General features: G+C 41.8%; 1 protein-coding gene across 1 annotated transcript in view; it reads left to right on the forward strand.

Moving 5' to 3' along the window:
* Positions 1–6000, forward strand: part of TMEM33 (transmembrane protein 33) — a 129909-nt gene that overhangs the window by 36785 nt on the left and 87124 nt on the right. The gene's annotated exons all lie outside the window — the stretch shown is intronic.

Raw genomic sequence — 6000 nt, forward strand, 5'->3', positions numbered from 1 at the left:
TGTATCATTAATATTTTTCATTGCTTAGAAAACTCGTTTTGGTTCAGAACTCACATGTAACTGGGTTTAGAAATTGCAGGGGTTTTAATATGCCTATTTCTAAGTGATCAGTTATTTTCATTACTTTTAAATATTTTGTAAGAAGTCTTTAAAAGTAGAATACTTTAAAAGTATTTTATACTTATGAGGCTTTATACAAATGATTCTGCACAATTTTAAAGACAAATCTGGCTGTAACTTTATGTATATATTCCAAAATCTCAACAACAACAAAAAAAAATAAATTCATGATCTCTGAAAGGAAATAATTATGGTTAATTAATTCCCATATTGACATTTAAATGTATTAGTGGTATGCACCAGTGAAAGTATTGATCAATGAAAGTAATCAGTAATAATAGGAAAAATTAATCACTTTTGAAGATGTATTTGACTCCAGCTGTAGAATGTACTTTGGCGGGATTGAAGCTGGATTTCTGAAGAGGATCTCGGATTCCTCTGTGAGGAACTATTACCCACCAAAAATGACAATGAAGAAATGAAAACATAGGAAATTTGGGAGGCCATGCTTTCATTTGCTATTAGAATATAAAATAGGGAGTGATGTACGACCTAAAACTTGTGATCTACAGTTTCTAAACCCATTTCTGGCACTGATCAGCCACAGGTGATTTAGAAGAAAACACAAGAAATCTTTTTTGGGGAAATATTTGTTAAAGGTCTCATCTTCAATAAGCAGAGATTGACCTCCATCCTGAAATGTGTGGGTTTATGTCAGAAATCTTTCAGAATCTTTTATTAACTCCAACTGTACTGGCTGGATATTCTTCCTTAAGAGTGCTTTTTTTTTTTTCTGCAGAATTCCATTAAAGTCTTGACCTCAACAAAATCTTATGGCAATGAGTCTCAGTTTGATTACCTAACGATTGGAAGCATCTCCCTTTACCAGTTCTAAACTTGCTGAGGCAGGAATCAAATAACCACAGTGTTACACATTATCCTACTTTTTTTGTTTCTCCCAATCTCAGGAGACAGCTTAAGAGATGCGGTCATGGAAAGGGAGTAAATGGGTAAAACCCAGAAGTGCCTAATTTAACTTCTCCAGTCTCATCAGTATTTTAGTATTCATATGTAAGTACAGCACACCCCCTTGTTGATACAAATAATTTTTCCTCCTCTCTTGAATGATATGTGCTTTCTGTCAGTCATTCTTGCCGCCTTTCTGTGAATGTCACCAGATTTGGTAGTCAGTGAATCAGAAATATTTTAGTACTGTTACATTCCCAGTGGTAATCAAATATGATGGGAGTGAAGGGCTTAGATGTCCATTTAGCACATCCTCTTTTTCTGCAGCATGACAAAACCAATGAGGCCATGTTTATCAAACTTTTTGTCTCCATAGGGATACTCCTAGTGGTAATTAGATCTATGTATTCAAACCATGACTGTTCTAAAATAGACTGTCACATAATATATTACAAGTGCATACAGTAACAGTAAATGCAGTTCAACTACCACTCTTTCAGCTATAAGAATAATTTATTATAAAAAATGCAGAGACATCCTAGTTTGCAAAGAAAGCATGGAACTGTGGAGTCAAAGTGAGAGGGGGGTTCCTCTATGTTTGACCCTAGATGTGGTGGCATTTTGTTTCCAGTATTACCAATGGAGATTACTGAACTGCTAGTTTTCAGAGCTCACCCCTTTTGGTAACCTTTTTAAAGGTATCACAGCAAGAGTATTTTGGTAGCTATGTCTAAAAGGCCAGGAACTTTTGAGCTTATTTTGAACTACAGTGTCAGACATCTTAGATTAAAAAAAAGTACGAATAACCTGCAGCTTGTGACAGCCTGAGGAATATACCTGTGTGGCTGTACATCGCACTGAACTCCACTAACACTGCGATAATAAACCTCAATGACAATTAAAGCTTCCACTTTGTGGCAACTTTGCTGTCTTTCCCCGTGTTCCCCATACTCCCAGCAAATCTGAGGTAAAGCAACCAAGGACTTGCTGAAACTGAATTGTCTTCTACTTGGCTCTCTGGAAGAGAGTCCTACAAGCCAAGGAGGCCACAGCAGTTGAAAGCTTCAAGGAGCACCACAGAAGGAAGGCAGACCAACACCGAGCCAGATCCAGCATGTTCATGGTTACCCACATAGAGGCAGGTAGAGGGAGGACGTTATTCCTGTCTTTGCTTGGCTAACCTGTGTGTTCCTTGGCATTCCTTGGCCTACTTGATGACCTCTTGTGCAAGGTACATGGTACAGAGTTGTTTTGCTAAGATGGAGCCGTATTTTAGTAGCACCCTAGATGAAGCCACCAGCTTATTTCATAATAAGTGTCAGGTGACAGTTTATAAAGGACCAACTGAAACTAGTACAGAAGCAGTTATGTTATGTCTCCCATTGTAATGTGGTCTTCATAGAGCAAGTCTGCTTTATGGAATGATAAGGGTAGTCTATAGATTAATGTTTGACTCCTAATGATTCAAACGAAAGTAGCAGCCAGAGTTACAGACAGGTATTAGTTTAGCAGGTGTCTAGGAATTACTAGTGAGCTTCATGTCCCATTCCCTCTCTGTACACTGGGATCCTTCCCATGTGAAGAGACCCAAGATTCTGCTTTCAGAAAGAGCTCTCACTTCAGACCACAGCAGTAAGCTAGTGGCCTCGACTGGAGTAAGGCTGGTTCAGGAAACTCCTGGTAGGTACATCTATTAGCACTTCCAACAGTGTCAAAAAAGGTGGGAGAAAAAGAAGATTAAAAAAAATATTCTACTGGACCACAATCACTTTTCATGACACTTCCTTTTCCCACTGGTTGGTAATAGTTTGGTAAATTTATTAAGTAAGTGTAGATATGTAAAGTTTAAACTAGTTAGACACACTTGTTTCTCAGTGAAAAAGATTCTTTTAATTAATTATAGTTTTCCTGTATGCTGGCTATGCATTCTTTAGTAGCAAAATGAATGTTAGCATTGTCATGCATCTATCCAAGATATCCATACTGCAATCAGGAATTAGTTTATCTGCTAATGCCTTTGGGAAAAGTGAGAGTGTGTGCAAAAGCTACCCCACAGCCAAATTTGACATTAGACTTGAATTTCAAGTCTTGGTATTTAGAAGAGCAGACAATGAAACACTCAAGTTGCCCCAACACACAATGTGAATTTACCACCAAACTCTTCAAGATACAAGATGTGTTCATATTGAATTTGATCTGTATAGTAAAACACATTATTCTTTATTTGAACAACATGACGGGGTAAAAAACTTCTTTACTGAAGCATCTTTTGACTTGTCAGATCTCCTTGCCTTGTGAACCCCAGATCATCTCTTGATGTTACGGATCAGCTTGCCTGTTAGGCTTTCACTAGTTCCATTGGTAAACAGCCTTGGAATTAAAGTGAGCAGCCTCTTGGCATCCTCTTCCTGCCTGGGCTGCTGCTGGGTACCCCCTGGCCCTCCTCTAGCTTCTGTGCTTGTAAAGGTCAGCAGCAGTCCTGTAGATTAATTAATTGAATTCTCCTGCCTTTGCAGAGACGTGGGGGAAATAAACTGCACCTATTTTCAAACCATCCATTTCTACCTGACTGAGCAACCATGAAGGCTGACATTAACCCTTCCAACTGGCCTACCACCGCCACCGTCCTTGCAAACAGTGGGTGCCACATGCCTCAGGCCTCCGACCATTCCCTGTCCTATAGGGGTGGCCAGAACACAGAAAGCAGAGGCTTGGGAAAGGAGTTATGGGTCAGAGGAAATAAATGACAGATGTTTCCAAAAAGCACTAATGAGAAATTTAGATATCTAAGTGGAAAATTGTGATCAGAAATAGAGAAGTGATCTTAGTTCTCTATAAACTATTAGTGAGTCAGACACCACAGTGCTTTGGTACCATGCTAGTATCCCTTTTGCAAGGCATCTTCAGAAATATGAGACAGTGGTTCCAGTTCTGGATAAGGTTTTCAAAGTTCGCGCATTAGGGAGTGTAGATGTAAAGGAGACAGCCTACTTATCAGGAACAAGACAGATCAAGATGCCAACCAGTTTACAGTGTAGTGAAATTAAAAGAGAAAAGTTCTAGCAAACATGTAGCTAGAACTACTGTTGGGAGCTGAAGCTTTCATGTTAGAAATAAAGCCCAAGTTTTAGCAGGCAAATAGTGAACTTGGCAAAAAAAAAGCAAAAAACCCAGAGAAGGGGTGTGTTGTCATCTCTCAGATCACGACGCATGCCATAAAATGGAAGCTGATCATCTTCACACAGAAAAGCCTGACCAGGAGAGGTATCTTTAAATCACCCTTGGTTGGTTGGTCAGTTTACTGCTAATACAGATCTCGCCTTCTCAAAGATCTCAGGGATCAGTTCAGCCATGGTGAAGCAGACGGACGGAGCACTGTAGCTTCTCCAGCCGGAAACTCTTTCCATATGGATCACTATTAGCAGAACTGCACTGCAGTCCACAGCTGGGTAATTCCTAGAGACAGACCATTTAGTTTTAACATTCTTATATCATGAAATCAATTTCAGAATAAAAAGTAAAATGGAAAAAGCTATTCACATTAAAAAACATATTCAAGAGATGCATACATGTTTTTTCTCCAGAAAACAGACTGCATGTTTTATTGCCACATTTTAAAACTTACCACTGAGTTATTTTTATTAGTGAAACAGCACTTGTCCCATCTTCACACATTTTATTCGTGCTCTGGCGGTGGCACCCTCTCTCCACCACCCAGTCGTGCGGAGGAAAGCTCTTGCCAGATTTGCTTCTCAGCCAAATCCCCCAACAGTATTTTTTTCCCCTTTCTTTTTTCCACTGGCTCTCACAGAGTCAGACAGAGTTCATCTCCCGGCTCCGCTGCAGCTCACCAGCAAGTGCCCCTGCGCACGGGCCACCCCGGGAGGCGGCACTGGCTGCGCTGCAGCCCCAGGGGCCCCGGCTCTTCTCGGGGGCTCCAGCTCTTCTCGAGGGCTGGAGACCGCCCCGCCCTGGCTGGGTTGGTGCAACTGGGTGCCGGCTTGTCTTCGGCAGCCCGGTATCTGCTAGTACCCCCCGTGCTCTGCTGGGGCCTCGCAGCCGGGCCAGCTGCTGGGGACCCGTCGGCGCCGCGGCACCGGCGTTCCGGGCTGGGCTGGGTTAGGGTGGGGATCGCTGCCGGGCAGTAAAAGCAAAGCGGGTTCCCAGATACGAGGCCACTGGGCGAGTCCTGGCCTGGGCGGGATCCCAGGGGCTGTCCCTCTCCTTGCACTCGGGATGAAGCGAGGGTTTAAGAAGAACCCTTTGCGCTCTGAGCTCATCTGCAGGAGGCTGTATCCACTGACAAACCAGACCCGATATTATGCCTCCCTTTTTTTTTTCTTTTAGTGGATATCGCTTAATATTGGACATCTCCAATTGCAGAGGTAGCGATCAAAGGTCATATGCGACGCATCTTCCGCCCCTCCCCCCCCCCCCCATCAGCCTCTTTGCTAATTAATAAAGGCGCAATTAGGCCATTATTAATGATGGGAGCCGCGGTTACGTTCTTCCTGATAGTAACGGAGATTAAAAATAATGCTGCTGAGCCCATCTCCTTTTGATGACTCAGTCGAGATTCTGCGACGTGCGTTTTCAATCTTTGCCAGAAATCCAAGCTCTGCCAAGAAGTCAGAAGAGCTACGGTGCTGTATTTGCTTTTGGTTTTTATTATCAACAATCAATTAATGGTACACTCTTGGAAAACTATATGCACATGTAGAAATATTTCCCCTTTTAAATAGAAGCATTCATTTTAACCACATATAAATAAATCTGAAAACCCTGAACATAATTTATGACGATTATGCTCACGAACATATTCCAACAGGTAGGGAGGAAAAAAAAAAAGAGACGACATGCGATCGATAACAAAAATATGTATCATTGCCTGAACCTGGTCTCTCTAAACGTAAATGTAACCGAACCCGTGAGAACCTTATTTCTCCATAAAGACACGCCATAGAGACTACGAGA

Source organism: Pezoporus flaviventris, unplaced genomic scaffold (assembly GCF_033815535.1).
Source record: "Pezoporus flaviventris isolate CSIRO_AGI_PZ_B2104156 unplaced genomic scaffold, CSIRO_AGI_Pfla_v1 ptg000002l, whole genome shotgun sequence".
NCBI classification, from domain to species: Eukaryota; Metazoa; Chordata; class Aves; order Psittaciformes; family Psittacidae; genus Pezoporus; species Pezoporus flaviventris.